The sequence below is a fragment of the Dendrobates tinctorius genome, unplaced genomic scaffold, assembly GCF_039654945.1.
Source record: "Dendrobates tinctorius isolate UK_male_01 unplaced genomic scaffold, ASM3965494v1 ptg000272l, whole genome shotgun sequence".
NCBI lineage: Eukaryota > Metazoa > Chordata > Amphibia > Anura > Dendrobatidae > Dendrobates > Dendrobates tinctorius.
The window spans coordinates 11,516,504-11,530,902 of NW_027361939.1; the positions used below are offsets into that span (position 1 = coordinate 11,516,504).

At 40.1% G+C, this 14,399-nt stretch overlaps 18 non-coding genes across 18 annotated transcripts; all 18 read right to left on the reverse strand.

Moving 5' to 3' along the window:
* Positions 1-840: 840 nt before the first annotated feature.
* On the reverse strand, positions 841-933 carry TRNAI-UAU (transfer RNA isoleucine (anticodon UAU)). Its single transcript is given in 2 exon segments — positions 841-876; positions 896-933. It is a non-coding gene; the product is annotated as a tRNA-Ile (tRNA).
* Positions 934-1,821: 888 nt separating this feature from the next.
* Positions 1,822-1,894, reverse strand: TRNAR-CCU (transfer RNA arginine (anticodon CCU)). The gene has a single exon. It is a non-coding gene; the product is annotated as a tRNA-Arg (tRNA).
* Positions 1,895-2,020: 126 nt separating this feature from the next.
* On the reverse strand, positions 2,021-2,113 carry TRNAI-UAU (transfer RNA isoleucine (anticodon UAU)). Its single transcript is given in 2 exon segments — positions 2,021-2,056; positions 2,076-2,113. It is a non-coding gene; the product is annotated as a tRNA-Ile (tRNA).
* An 887-nt stretch (positions 2,114-3,000) lies between these two features.
* TRNAR-CCU (transfer RNA arginine (anticodon CCU)) lies at positions 3,001-3,073 on the reverse strand. Its single transcript has one exon. It is a non-coding gene; the product is annotated as a tRNA-Arg (tRNA).
* A 1,106-nt stretch (positions 3,074-4,179) lies between these two features.
* Positions 4,180-4,252, reverse strand: TRNAR-CCU (transfer RNA arginine (anticodon CCU)). Its single transcript has one exon. It is a non-coding gene; the product is annotated as a tRNA-Arg (tRNA).
* A 126-nt stretch (positions 4,253-4,378) lies between these two features.
* TRNAI-UAU (transfer RNA isoleucine (anticodon UAU)) lies at positions 4,379-4,471 on the reverse strand. The gene is given in 2 exon segments: positions 4,379-4,414; positions 4,434-4,471. It is a non-coding gene; the product is annotated as a tRNA-Ile (tRNA).
* Positions 4,472-5,358: 887 nt separating this feature from the next.
* TRNAR-CCU (transfer RNA arginine (anticodon CCU)) lies at positions 5,359-5,431 on the reverse strand. The gene has a single exon. It is a non-coding gene; the product is annotated as a tRNA-Arg (tRNA).
* A 126-nt stretch (positions 5,432-5,557) lies between these two features.
* Positions 5,558-5,650, reverse strand: TRNAI-UAU (transfer RNA isoleucine (anticodon UAU)). The gene is given in 2 exon segments: positions 5,558-5,593; positions 5,613-5,650. It is a non-coding gene; the product is annotated as a tRNA-Ile (tRNA).
* An 887-nt stretch (positions 5,651-6,537) lies between these two features.
* Positions 6,538-6,610, reverse strand: TRNAR-CCU (transfer RNA arginine (anticodon CCU)). Its single transcript has one exon. It is a non-coding gene; the product is annotated as a tRNA-Arg (tRNA).
* A 126-nt stretch (positions 6,611-6,736) lies between these two features.
* On the reverse strand, positions 6,737-6,829 carry TRNAI-UAU (transfer RNA isoleucine (anticodon UAU)). Its single transcript is given in 2 exon segments — positions 6,737-6,772; positions 6,792-6,829. It is a non-coding gene; the product is annotated as a tRNA-Ile (tRNA).
* An 887-nt stretch (positions 6,830-7,716) lies between these two features.
* On the reverse strand, positions 7,717-7,789 carry TRNAR-CCU (transfer RNA arginine (anticodon CCU)). Its single transcript has one exon. It is a non-coding gene; the product is annotated as a tRNA-Arg (tRNA).
* Positions 7,790-7,915: 126 nt separating this feature from the next.
* On the reverse strand, positions 7,916-8,008 carry TRNAI-UAU (transfer RNA isoleucine (anticodon UAU)). The gene is given in 2 exon segments: positions 7,916-7,951; positions 7,971-8,008. It is a non-coding gene; the product is annotated as a tRNA-Ile (tRNA).
* Positions 8,009-9,094: 1,086 nt separating this feature from the next.
* TRNAI-UAU (transfer RNA isoleucine (anticodon UAU)) lies at positions 9,095-9,187 on the reverse strand. The gene is given in 2 exon segments: positions 9,095-9,130; positions 9,150-9,187. It is a non-coding gene; the product is annotated as a tRNA-Ile (tRNA).
* A 2,067-nt stretch (positions 9,188-11,254) lies between these two features.
* On the reverse strand, positions 11,255-11,327 carry TRNAR-CCU (transfer RNA arginine (anticodon CCU)). The gene has a single exon. It is a non-coding gene; the product is annotated as a tRNA-Arg (tRNA).
* Positions 11,328-11,453: 126 nt separating this feature from the next.
* On the reverse strand, positions 11,454-11,546 carry TRNAI-UAU (transfer RNA isoleucine (anticodon UAU)). Its single transcript is given in 2 exon segments — positions 11,454-11,489; positions 11,509-11,546. It is a non-coding gene; the product is annotated as a tRNA-Ile (tRNA).
* An 887-nt stretch (positions 11,547-12,433) lies between these two features.
* On the reverse strand, positions 12,434-12,506 carry TRNAR-CCU (transfer RNA arginine (anticodon CCU)). Its single transcript has one exon. It is a non-coding gene; the product is annotated as a tRNA-Arg (tRNA).
* Positions 12,507-12,632: 126 nt separating this feature from the next.
* TRNAI-UAU (transfer RNA isoleucine (anticodon UAU)) lies at positions 12,633-12,725 on the reverse strand. Its single transcript is given in 2 exon segments — positions 12,633-12,668; positions 12,688-12,725. It is a non-coding gene; the product is annotated as a tRNA-Ile (tRNA).
* A 1,086-nt stretch (positions 12,726-13,811) lies between these two features.
* Positions 13,812-13,904, reverse strand: TRNAI-UAU (transfer RNA isoleucine (anticodon UAU)). Its single transcript is given in 2 exon segments — positions 13,812-13,847; positions 13,867-13,904. It is a non-coding gene; the product is annotated as a tRNA-Ile (tRNA).
* Between the last annotated feature and the right edge of the window lie 495 nt (positions 13,905-14,399).

Below are 14,399 nucleotides of genomic sequence, written 5' to 3' on the forward strand. Positions count from 1 at the left end.
GAACGACAGGATGTACGAGTCCAAAATAGCTCCAGTGGCCAGAGTGAAAATTGAAAGATTACTCATTTTGTTTTTTAATAAAGAACATGATATGGAAAACCATTGTCAAAAATGTTCCAAAAATGGTTCACTTTTTTCACTTATTCTTTTATATTTTGAGATTTGCAAACATTGTGTGGTTGAAAGCATATCCATATCTTAGAAAATATACTCTGTGGTATTCGGGGCATTAGTGAAGATGAAAACAATTAAGATGCTAGGCTTTTCCGCCACACAAAGTCGATACTGTTGCGTGTTAACACTTCTCTCAGTACATAGAAAGGATCGCTCTAAATGGCAGAGGTTTGCAAGAACTAAGTCACGAGAAAACAAGACAATCGTCCAATAGAACAGTTTTCACCTGCACCATCAACATTCCATGAGATGCTGTTGGAAAGGGAAATCCACAAGCACCAAACGCCACACAAAGTCGATACTATTGCGTGTTAACACTTCTCTCATTACATAGAAAGGATCGCTCTAAATGGCAGAGGTTTGCAAGAACTAAGTCACGAGAAAACAAGACAATCGTCCAGTAGAACAGTTTTCACCTGCACCATCAACATTCCATAAGATGCTGTTGGAAAGGGAAATCCACAAGCACCCCAGATGGGACGCGAACCCACAATCCCTGGCTTAGGAGGCCAGTGCCTTATCCATTAGGCCACTGTGGCTGGATAGCAAAGGTAGAAAATCAAAAAAAATTTTTTTTCCTCATAAGAGTGAAGCAATCGCCACCAAATCATGAACCGATTCAACTAATTCAGTAGTCAAAAATACTAAAGAAAGACAAGAAAATAATGCTCCAGGTGAGGGTCGAACTCACAACCTCGGCATAGCTCAACAGTTACTGCTTTATAAGTACCGCGCGCTGACAAATTGCGCCACTGGAGCCATGCGGGTATGGATGGAAAGGATAAATTCTCCAAAAAAAAGAGACATTTGAAAGGGGATTGTTCTTCAGGAAATTAATTATTGCTTACAACAGGTTTGGGCGGGGGGTTGTAATAATGTTTGACTATATGTATTCTACCATATCGCAATCTTTCTTAAAAATGAGAAATTTGTGCGCTGGGTCTTTTTAGACTCAAACATCCTGGGATTTTTTCAGGAAATGCGCTCGTACATTTGCTGCAATGAACACACGTTGACGCTATAGTTTGCATTGAAGCATCTAATGAGGGTTTGCCAAAATTCTTCTGAATTCAGGGGCAAAAGGGTCATCTGTGACATCACCTTTTGTGATTCGTAGATCCTGTATTAACAGCTGCGTACAGAGGTGTTGTCAGTCTTTGTAACCCTACCTCTGACATTAAGGTGAAACTGCTCGAGAACGACAGGATGTACGAGTCCAAAATAGCTCCAGTGGCCAGGGTGAAAATTGAAAGATTACTCATTTTGTTTTTTAATAAAGAACATGATATGGAAAAATTATTGTCAAAAATGTTCCAAAAATGGTTCACTTTTTTCACTTATTCTTTTATATTTTGAGATTTGCAAACATTGTGTGGTTGAAAGCATATCCTTATCTTAGAAAATATACTCTGTGGTATTCGGGGCATTAGTGAAGATGAAAACAATTAAGATGCAAGGCTTTTCCGCCACACAAAGTCGATACTGTTGCGTGTTAACACTTCTCTCAGTACATAGAAAGGATCGCTCTAAATGGCAGAGGTTTGCAAGAACTAAGTCACGAGAAAAGAAGACAATCGTCCAGTAGAACAGTTTTCACCTGCACCATCAACATTCCATGAGATGCTGTTGGAAAGGGAAATCCACAAGCACCCCAGATGGGACTCGACCCCACAATCCCTGGCTTAGGAGGCCAGTGCCTTATCCATTAGGCCACTGGGGCTGGATAGCAAAGGTAAAAAATCAAAAAAAAATTTTTTCCTCATAAGAGTGAAGCAATCGCCACCAAATCATGAAACGATTGAACTACTTCAGTAGTCAAAAATACTAAAGAAAGACAAGAAAAGAATACTCCAGGTGAGGGTCAAACTCACAACCTCGGCATTGCTCAACAGTTACTGCTTTATAAGTACCACGCGCTGACCGATTGCGCCACTGGAGCCATGTGGGTAAGAATGAAAAGGATAAATTCCAAAAAAAAAAGAGACATTTGAAATGGGATTGTTCTTCAGGAAATTAACTATTGCTTACAACAGGTTTGGGCGGGGGGTTATAATAATGTTTGACAATATGTATTCTACCATATCGCAATCTTTCTTAAAAATGAGAAATTTGTGCGCTGGGTCTTTTTAGACTCAAACATCCTGGGATTTTTTCAGGAAATGCGCTCGTACATTTGCTGCAATGAACACACGTTGACGCTATAGTTTGCATTGAAGCATCTAATGAGGGTTTGCCAAAATTCTTCTGAATTCAGGGGCAAAAGGGTCATCTGTGACATCACCTTTTGTGATTCCTAGATCCTGTATTAACAGCTGCGTACAGAGGTGTTGTCAGTCTTTGTAACCCTACCTCTGACATTAAGGTGAAACTGCTCGAGAACGACAGGATGTACGAGTCCAAAATAGCTCCAGTGGCCAGGGTGAAAATTGAAAGATGACTCATTTTGTTTTTTAATAAAGAACATGATATGGAAAACCATTGTCAAAAATGTTCCAAAAATGGTTCACTTTTTTCACTTATTCTTTTATATTTTGAGATTTGCAAACATTGTGTGGTTTAAAGCATATCCATATCTTAGAAAATATACTCTGTGGTATTCGGGGCATTAGTGAAGATGAAAACAATTAAGATGCTAGGCTTTTCCGCCACACAAAGTCGACACTGTTGCGTGTTAACACTTCTCTCAGTACATAGAAAGGATCGCTCTAAATGGCAGAGGTTTGCAAGAACTAAGTCACGAGAAAACATGACAATCGTCCAGTAGAACAGTTTTCACCTGCACCATCAACATTCCATGAGATGCTGTTGGAAAGGGAAATCCACAAGCACCCCAGATGGGACTTGAACCCACAATCCCTGGCTTAGGCGGCCAGTGCCTTATCCATTAGGCCACTGGGGCTGGATAGCACCGGTAAAAATTAAAAAAAATTTTTTTTCCTCATAAGAGTGAAGCAATCGCCACCAAATCATTAACCGATTCAACTACTTCAGTAGTCAAAAATACTAAAGAAAGACAAGAAAAGAATACTCGAGGTGAGGGTCAAACTCACAACCCCGGCATTGCTCAACAGCTACTGCTTTATAAGTACCGCGCGCTGACCGATTGCGCCACTGGAGCCATGCGGGTACGGATGGAAAGGATAAATTCTCCAAAAAAAAGAGACATTTGAAAGGGGATTGTTCTTCAGGAAATTAACTATTGCTTACAACAGGTTTGGGCGGGGGGTTATAATAATGTTTGACAATATGTATTCTACCATATCGCAATCTTTCTTAAAAATGAGAAATTTGTGCGCTGGGTCTTTTTAGACTCAAACATCCTGGGATTTTTTCAGGAAATGCGCTCGTACATTTGCTGCAATGAACACACGTTGACGCTATAGTTTGCATTGAAGCATCTAATGAGGGTTTGCCAAAATTCTTCTGAATTCAGGGGCAAAAGGGTCATCTGTGACATCACCTTTTGTGATTCCTAGATCCTGTATTAACAGCTGCGTACAGAGGTGTTGTCAGTCTTTGTAACCCTACCTCTGACATTAAGGTGAAACTGCTCGAGAACGACAGGATGTTCGAGTCCAAAATAGCTCCAGTGGCCAGGGTGAAAATTGAAAGATTACTCATTTTGTTTTTTAATAAAGAACATGATATGGAAAACCATTGTCAAAAATGTTCCAAATATGGTTCACTTTTTTCACTTATTCTTTTATATTTTGAGATTTGCAAACATTGTGTGGTTGAAAGCATATCCATATCTTAGAAAATATACTCTGTGGTATTCGGGGCATTAGTGAAGATGAAAACAATTAAGATGCAAGGCTTTTCCGCCACACAAAGTCGATACTGTTGCGATTTAACACTTCTCTCAGTACATAGAAAGGATCGCTCTAAATGGCAGAGGTTTGCAAGAACTAAGTCACGAGAAAAGAAGACAATCGTCCAGTAGAAAAGTTTTCACCTGCACCATCAACATTCCATGAGATGCTGTTGGAAAGGGAAATCCACAAGCACCCCAGATGGGACTCGAACCCAAAATCCCTGGCTTAGGAGGCCAGCGCCTTATCCATTAGGCCACTGGGGCTGGTTAGCAAAGGTAAAAAATCAAAAAAATTTTTTTTCCTCATAAGAGTGAAGCAATCGCCACCAAATCATGAACCGATTCAACTACTTCAGTAGTCAAAAATTCTAAAGAAAGACAAGAAAAGAATGCTCCAGGTGAGGGTCTAACTCACAACCTCGGCATTGCTCAACAGTTACTGCTTTATAAGTACCGCGCGCTGACCAATTGCGCCACTGGAGCCATGCGGGTACGGATGGAAAGGATAAATTCTCCAAAAAAAAGAGACATTTGAAAGGGGATTGTTCTTCAGGAAATTAACTATTGCTTACAACAGGTTTGGGCAGGGGGTTATAATAATGTTTGACAATATGTATTCTACCATATCGCAATCTTTCTTAAAAATGAGAAATTTGTGCGCTGGGTCTTTTTAGACTCAAACATCCTGGGATTTTTTCAGGAAATGCGCTCGTACATTTGCTGCAATGAACACACGTTGACGCTATAGTTTGCATTGAAGCATCCAATGAGGGTTTGCCAAAATTCTTCTGAATTCAGGGGCAAAAGGGTCATCTGTGACATCACCTTTTGTGATTCCTAGATCCTGTATTAACAGCTGCGTACAGAGGTGTTGTCAGTCTTTGTAACCCTACCTCTGACATTAAGGTGAAACTGCTCGAGAACGACAGGATGTACGAGTCCAAAATAGCTCCAGTGGCCAGGGTGAAAATTGAAAGATTACTCATTTTGTTTTTTAATAAAGAACATGATATGGAAAACCATTGTCAAAAATGTTCCAAAAATGGTTCACTTTTTTCACTTATTCTTTTATATTTTGAGATTTGAAAACATTGTGTGGTTGAAAGCATATCCATATCTTAGAAAATATACTCTGTGGTATTCGGGGCATTAGTGAAGATGAAAACAATTAAGATGCTAGGCTTTTCCGCCACACAAAGTCGATACTGTTGCGTGTTAACACTTCTCTCAGTACATAGAAAGGATCGCTCTAAATGGCAGAGGTTTGCAAGAACTAAGTCACGAGAAAACAAGACAATCGTCCAGTAGAACAGTTTTCACCTGCACCATCAACATTCCATGAGATGCTGTTGGAAAGGGAAATCCACAAGCACCCCAGATGGGACTCGAACCCACAATCCCTGGCTTAGGAGGCCAGTGCCTTATCCATTAGGCCACTGGGGCTGGATAGCAAAGGAAAAAAATAAAAAAAAAAATTTTTCCTCATAAGAGTGAAGCAATCGCCACCAAATCATGAACCGATTCAACTACTTCAGTAGTCAAAAATACTAAAGAAAGACAAGAAAAGAATGCTCCAGGTGAGGGTCGAACTCACAACCTCGACATTGCTCAACAGTTACTGCTTTATAAGTACGGCGCGCTGACCGATTGCGCCACTGGAGCCATGCGTGTACGGATGGAAAGGATAAATTCTGCAAAAAAAAGAGACATTTGAAAGGGGATTGTTCTTCAGGAAATTAACTATTGCTTACAACAGGTTTGGGCGGGGGGTTATAATAATGTTTGACAATATGTATTCTACCATATCGCAATCTTTCTTAAAAATGAGAAATTTGTGCGCTGGGTCTTTTTAGACTCAAACATCCTGGGATTTTTTCAGGAAATGCGCTCGTACATTTGCTGCAATGAACACACATTGGCGCTATAGTTTGCATTGAAGCATCTAATGAGGGTTTGCCAAAATTCTTCTGAATTCAGGGGCAAAAGGGTCATCTGTGACATCACCTTTTGTGATTCCTAGATCCTGTGTTAACAGCTGCGTACAGAGGTGTTGTCAGTCTTTGTAACCCTACCTCTGACATTAAGGTGAAACTGCTCAATAACGACAGGATGTACGAGTCCAAAATAGCTCCAGTGGCCAGGGTGAAAATTGAAAGATTACTCATTTTGTTTTTTAATAAAGAACATGATATGGAAAACCATTGTCAAAAATGTTCCAAAAATGGTTCACTTTTTTCACTTATTCTTTTATATTTTGAGATTTGCAAACATTGTGTGGTTGAAAGCATATCCATATCTTAGAAAATATACTCTGTGGTATTCGGGGCATTAGTGAAGATGAAAACAATTAAGATGCAAGGCTTTTCCGCCACACAAAGTCGATACTGTTGCGTGTTAACACTTCTCTCAGTACATAGAAAGGATCGCTCTAAATGGCAGAGGTTTGCAAGAACTAAGTCACGAGAAAACAGGACAATCGTCCAGTAGAACAGTTTTCACCTGCACCATCAACATTCCATGAGATGCTGTTGGAAAGGGAAATCCACAAGCACCCCAGATGGGACTCGAACCCACATTCTCTGGCTTAGGAGGCCAGTGCCTTATCCATTAGTCCACTGGGGCTGGATAGCAAAGGTAAAAAATCAAAAAAAATTTTTTTCCTCATAAGAGTGAAGCAATCGTCACCAAATCATGAACCAATTCAACTACTTCAGTAGTCAAAAATACTAAAGAAAGACAAGAAAAGAATGCTCCAGGTGAGGGTCGAACTCACAACCTCGGCATTGCTCAACAGTTACTGTTTTATAAGTACCGCACGCTGACCGATTGCTCCACTGGAGCCATGCGGGTATGGATGGAAAGGATAAATTCTCCAAAAAAAAGAGACATTTGAAAGGGGATTGTTCTTCAGGAAATTAACTATTGCTTACAACAGGTTTGGGCGGGGGGTTATAATAATGTTTGACAATATGTATTCTACCATATCGCAATCTTTCTTAAAAATGAGAAATTTGTGCGCTGGGTCTTTTTAGACTCAAACATCCTGGGATTTTTTCAGGAAATGCGCTCGTACATTTGCTGCAATGAACACACGTTGACGCTATAGTTTGCATTGAAGCATCTAATGAGGGTTTGCCAAAATTCTTCTGAATTCAGGGGCAAAAGGGTCATCTGTGACATCACCTTTTGTGATTCCTAGATCCTGTGTTAACAGCTGCGTACAGAGGTGTTTTCAGTCTTTGTAACCCTACCTCTGACATTAAGGTGAAACAGCTCGAGAACGACAGGATGTACGAGTCCAAAATAGCTCCAGTGGCCAGGGTGAAAATTGAAAGATTACTCATTTTGTTTTTTAATAAAGAACATGATATGGAAAACCATTGTCAAAAATGTTCCAAAAATGGTTCACTTTTTTCACTTATTCTTTTATATTTTGAGATTTGAAAACATTGTGTGGTTGAAAGCATATCCATATCTTAGAAAATATACTCTGTGGTATTCGGGGCATTAGTGAAGATGAAAACAATTAAGATGCTAGGCTTTTCCGCCACACAAAGTCGATACTTTTGCGTGTTAACACTTCTCTCAGTACATAGAAAGGATCGCTCTAAATGGCAGAGGTTTGCAAGAACTAAGTCACGAGAAAACAAGACAATCGTCCAGTAGAACAGTTTTCACCTGCACCATCAACATTCCATGAGATGCTGTTGGAAAGGGAAATCCACAAGCACCCCAGATGGGACTCGAACCCACAATCCCTGGCTTAGGAGGCCAGTGCCTTATCCATTAGGCCACTGGGGCTGGATAGCAAAGGAAAAAAATAAAAAAAAAATTTTTTCCTCATAAGAGTAAAGCAATCGCCACCAAATCATGAACCGATTCAACTACTTCAGTAGTCAAAAATACTAAAGAAAGACAAGAAAAGAATGCTCCAGGTGAGGGTCGAACTCACAACCTCGACATTGCTCAACAGTTACTGCTTTATAAGTACGGCGCGCTGACCGATTGCGCCACTGGAGCCATGCGTGTACGGATGGAAAGGATAAATTCTGCAAAAAAAAGAGACATTTGAAAGGGGATTGTTCTTCAGGAAATTAACTATTGCTTACAACAGGTTTGGGCGGGGGGTTATAATAATGTTTGACAATATGTATTCTACCATATCGCAATCTTTCTTAAAAATGAGAAATTTGTGCGCTGGGTCTTTTTAGACTCAAACATCCTGGGATTTTTTCAGGAAATGCGCTCGTACATTTGCTGCAATGAACACACGTTGGCGCTATAGTTTGCATTGAAGCATCTAATGAGGGTTTGCCAAAATTCTTCTGAATTCAGGGGCAAAAGGGTCATCTGTGACATCACCTTTTGTGATTCCTAGATCCTGTGTTAACAGCTGCGTACAGAGGTGTTGTCAGTCTTTGTAACCCTACCTCTGACATTAAGGTGAAACTGCTCGAGAACGACAGGATGTACGAGTCCAAAATAGCTCCAGTGGCCAGGGTGAAAATTGAAAGATTACTCATTTTGTTTTTTAATAAAGAACATGATATGGAAAACCATTGTCAAAAATGTTCCAAAAATGGTTCACTTTTTTCACTTATTCTTTTATATTTTGAGATTTGCAAACATTGTGTGGTTGAAAGCATATCCATATCTTAGAAAATATACTCTGTGGTATTCGGGGCATTAGTGAAGATGAAAACAATTAAGATGCAAGGCTTTTCCGCCACACAAAGTCGATACTGTTGCGTGTTAACACTTCTCTCAGTACATAGAAAGGATCGCTCTAAATGGCAGAGGTTTGCAAGAACTAAGTCACGAGAAAACAAGACAATCGTCCAGTAGAACAGTTTTCACCTGCACCATCAACATTCCATGAGATGCTGTTGGAAAGGGAAATCCACAAGCACCCCAGATGGGACTCGAACCCACAATCCCTGGCTTAGGAGGCCAGTGCCTTATCCATTAGTTCACTTGGGCTGGATAGCAAAGGTAAAAAATCAAAAAAAATTTTTTTCCTCATAAGAGTGAAGCAATCGCCACCAAATCATGAACCGATTCAACTACTTCAGTAGTCAAAAATACTAAAGAAAGACAAGAAAAGAATGCTCCAGGTGAGGGTCGAACTCACAACCTCGGCATTGCTCAACAGTTACTGTTTTATAAGTACCGCACGCTGACCGATTGCGCCACTGGAGCCATGCGTGTACGGATGGAAAGGATAAATTCTGCAAAAAAAAAGAGACATTTGAAAGGGGATTGTTCTTCAGGAAATTAACTATTGCTTACAACAGGTTTGGGCGGGGGGTTATAATAATGTTTGACAATATGTATTCTACCATATCGCAATCTTTCTTAAAAATGAGAAATTTGTGCGCTGGGTCTTTTTAGACTCAAACATCCTGGGATTTTTTCAGGAAATGCGCTCGTACATTTGCTGCAATGAACACACGTTGGCGCTATAGTTTGCATTGAAGCATCTAATGAGGGTTTGCCAAAATTCTTCTGAATTCAGGGGCAAAAGGGTCATCTGTGACATCACCTTTTGTGATTCCTAGATCCTGTGTTAACAGCTGCGTACAGAGGTGTTGTCAGTCTTTGTAACCCTACCTCTGACATTAAGGTGAAACTGCTCGAGAACGACAGGATGTACGAGTCCAAAATAGCTCCAGTGGCCAGGGTGAAAATTGAAAGATTACTCATTTTGTTTTTTAATAAAGAACATGATATGGAAAACCATTGTCAAAAATGTTCCAAAAATGGTTCACTTTTTTCACTTATTCTTTTATATTTTGAGATTTGCAAACATTGTGTGGTTGAAAGCATATCCATATCTTAGAAAATATACTCTGTGGTATTCGGGGCATTAGTGAAGATGAAAACAATTAAGATGCTAGGCTTTTCCGCCACACAAAGTCGATACTGTTGCGTGTTAACACTTCTCTCAGTACATAGAAAGGATCGCTCTAAATGGCAGAGGTTTGCAAGAACTAAGTCACGAGAAAACAAGACAATCGTCCAGTAGAACAGTTTTCACCTGCACCATCAACATTCCATGAGATGCTGTTGGAAAGGGAAATCCACAAGCACCCCAGATGGGACTCGAACCCACAATCCCTGGCTTAGGAGGCCAGTGCCTTATCCATTAGTTCACTGGGGCTGGATAGCAAAGGTAAAAAATCAAAAAAAATTTTTTTCCTCATAAGAGTGAAGCAATCGCCACCAAATCATGAACCGATTCAACTACTTCAGTAGTCAAAAATACTAAAGAAAGACAAGAAAAGAATGCTCCAGGTGAGGGTCGAACTCACAACCTCGGCATTGCTCAACAGTTACTGTTTTATAAGTACCGCATGCTGACTGATTGCGCCACTGGAGCCATGCGGGTATGGATGGAAAGGATAAATTCTCCAAAAAAAAGAGACATTTGAAAGGGGATTGTTCTTAAGGAAATTAACTATTGCTTACAACAGGTTTGGGCGGGGGGTTATAATAATGTTTGACAATATGTATTCTACCATATCGCAATCTTTCTTAAAAATGAGAAATTTGTGCGCTGGGTCTTTTTAGACTCAAACATCCTGGGATTTTTTCAGGAAATGCGCTCGTACATTTGCTGCAATGAACACACGTTGATGCTATAGTTTGCATTGAAGCATCTAATGAGGGTTTGCCAAAATTCTTCTGAATTCAGGGGCAAAAGGGTCATCTGTGACATCACCTTTTGTGATTCCTAGATCCTGTGTTAACAGCTGCGTACAGAGGTGTTTTCAGTCTTTGTAACCCTACCTCTGACATTAAGGTGAAACTGCTCGAGAACGACAGGATGTACGAGTCCAAAATAGCTCCAGTGGCCAGGGTGAAAATTGAAAGATTACTCATTTTGTTTTTTAATAAAGAACATGATATGGAAAACCATTGTCAAAAATGTTCCAAAAATGGTTCACTTTTTTCACTTATTCTTTTATATTTTGAGATTTGCAAACATTGTGTGGTTGAAAGCATATCCATAATTTAGAAAATATACTCTGTGGTATTCGGGGCATTAATGAAGATGAAAACAATTAAGATGCTAGGCTTTTCCGCCACACAAAGTCGATACTGTTGCGTGTTAACACTTCTCTCAGTACATAGAAAGGATCGCTCTAAATGGCAGAGGTTTGCAAGAACTAAGTCACGAGAAAACAAGACAATCGTCCAGTAGAACAGTTTTCAGCTGCACCATCAACATTCCATGAGATGCTGTTGGAAAGGGAAATCCACAAGCACCCCAGATGGGACTCGAACCCACAATCCCTGGCTTAGGAGGCCAGTGCCTTATCCATTAGTCCACTGGGGCTGGATAGCAAAGGTAAAAAATCAAAAAAATTTTTTTTCCTCATAAGAGTGAAGCAATCGCCACCAAATCATGAACCGATTCAACTACTTCAGTAGTCAAAAATACTAAAGAAAGACAAGAAAAGAATGCTCCAGGTGAGGGTCGAACTCACAACCTCGGCATTGCTCAACAGTTACTGTTTTATAAGTACCGCACGCTGACCGATTGCGCCACTGGAGCCATGCGGTTATGGATGGAAAGGATAAATTCTCCAAAAAAAAGAGACATTTGAAAGGGGATTGTTCTTCAGGAAATTAACTATTGCTTACAACAGGTTTGGGCGGGGGGTTATAATAATGTTTGACAATATGTATTCTACCATATCGCAATCTTTCTTAAAAATGAGAAATTTGTGCGCTGGGTCTTTTTAGACTCAAACATCCTGGGATTTTTTCAGGAAATGCGCTCGTACATTTGCTGCAATGAACACACGTTGACGCTATAGTTTGCATTGAAGCATCTAATGAGGGTTTGCCAAAATTCTTCTGAATTCAGGGGCAAAAGGGTCATCTGTGACATCACCTTTTGTGATTCCTAGATCCTGTGTTAACAGCTGCGTACAGAGGTGTTTTCAGTCTTTGTAACCCTACCTCTGACATTAAGGTGAAACTGCTCGAGAACGACAGGATGTACGAGTCCAAAATAGCTCCAGTGGCCAGGGTGAAAATTGAAAGATTACTCATTTTGTTTTTTAATAAAGAACATGATATGGAAAACCATTGTCAAAAATGTTCCAAAAATGGTTCACTTTTTTCACTTATTCTTTTATATTTTGAGATTTGCAAACATTGTGTGGTTGAAAGCATATCCATATCTTAGAAAATATACTCTGTGGTATTCGGGGCATTAATGAAGATGAAAACAATTAAGAAGCTAGGCTTTTCCGCCACACAAAGTCGATACTGTTGCGTGTTAACACTTCTCTCAGTACATAGAAAGGATCGCTCTAAAAGGCAGAGGTTTGCAAGAACTTAGTCATGAGAAAACAAGACAATCGTCCAGTAGAACAGTTTTCACCTGCACCATCAACATTCCATGAGATGCTGTTGGAAAGGGAAATCCACAAGCACCCCAGATGGGACTCGAACCCACAATCCCTGGCTTAGGAGGCCAGTGGCTTATCCATTAGGCCACTGGGGCTGGATAGCAAAGGTAAAAAATAAAAAAAAAATTTTTTCCTCATAAGAGTGAAACAATCGCCACCAAATCATGAACCCATTCAACTACTTCAGTAGTCAAAAATACTAAAGAAAGACAAGAAAAGAATGCTCCAGGTGAGGGTCGAACTCACAACCTCGACATTGCTCAACAGTTACTGCTTTATAAGTACCACGCGCTGACCGATTGCACCACTGGAGCCATGCGGGTACGTATGGAAAGGATAAATTCTCCAAAAAAAAGAGACATTTGAAAGGGGATTGTTCTTCAGGAAATTAACTATTGCTTACAACAGGTTTGGGCGGGGGGTTATAATAATGTTTGACAATATGTATTCTACCATATCGCAATCTTTCTTAAAAATGAGAAATTTGTGCGCTGGGTCTTTTTATACTCAAACATCCTGGGATTTTTTCAGGAAATGCGCTCGTACATTTGCTGCAATGAACACACGTTGACGCTATAGTTTGCATTGAAGCATCTAATGAGGGTTTGCCAAAATTCTACTGAATTCAGGGGCAAAAGGGTCATCTGTGACATCACCTTTTGTGATTCCTAGATCCTGTATTAACAGCTGCGTACAGAGGTGTTGTCAGTCTTTGTAACCCTACCTCTGACATTAAGGTGAAACTGCTCGAGAACGACAGGATGTACGAGTCCAAAATAGCTCCAGTGGCCAGGGTGAAAATTGAAAGATTACTCATTTTGTCTTTTAATAAAGAACATGATATGGAAAACCATTGTCAAAAATGTTCCAAAAATGGTTCACTTTTTTCACTTATTCTTTTATATTTTGAGATTTGCAAACATTGTGTGGTTGAAAGCATATCCATATCTTAGAAAATATACTCTGTGGTATTCGGGGCATTAGTGAAGATGAAAACAATTAAGATGCTAGGCTTTTCCGCCACACAAAGTCGATACTGTTGCGTGTTAACACTTCTCTCAGTACATAGAAAGGATCGCTCTAAATGGCAGAGGTTTGCAAGAACTAAGTCACGAGAAAACAAGACAATCGTCCAGTAGAACAGTTTTCACCTGCACCATAAACATTCCATGAGATGCTGTTGGAACGGGAAATCCACAAGCACCCCAGACGGGACTCGAACCCAAAATCCCTTTCTTAGGAGGCCAGTGCCTTATCCATTAGGCCACTGGGGCTGGTTAGCAAAGGTAAAAAATCAAAAAATTTTTTTTTCCTCATAAGAGTGAAGCAATCGCCACCAAATCATGAACCGATTCAACTACTTCAGTAGTCAAAAATACTAAAGAAAGACAAGAAAAGAATGCTCCAGGTGAGGGTCTAACTCACAACCTCGGCATTGCTCAACAGTTACTGCTTTATAAGTGCCGCGCGCTGACCGATTGCGCCACTGGAGCCATGCGGGTACGGATGTAAAGGATAAATTCTCCAAAAAAAAGAGACATTTGAAAGGGGATTGTTCTTCAGGAAATTAACTATTGCTTACAACAGGTTTGGGCGGGGGGTTATAATAATGTTTGACAATATGTATTCTACCATATCACAATCTTTCTTAAAAATGAGAAATTTGTGCGCTGGGTCTTTTTAGACTCAAACATCCTGGGATTTTTTCAGGAAATGCGCTCGTACATTTGCTGCAATGAACACACGTTGACGCTATAGTTTGCATTGAAGCATCTAATGAGGGTTTGCCAAAATTCTTCTGAATTCAGGGGCAAAAGGGTCATCTGTGACATCACCTTTTGTGATTCGTAGATCCTGTATTAACAGCTGCGTACAGAGGTGTTGTCAGTCTTTGTAACCCTACCTCTGACATTAAGGTGAAACTGCTCGAGAACGACAGGATGTACGAGTCCAAAATAGCTCCAGTGGCCAGGGTGAAAATTGAAAGA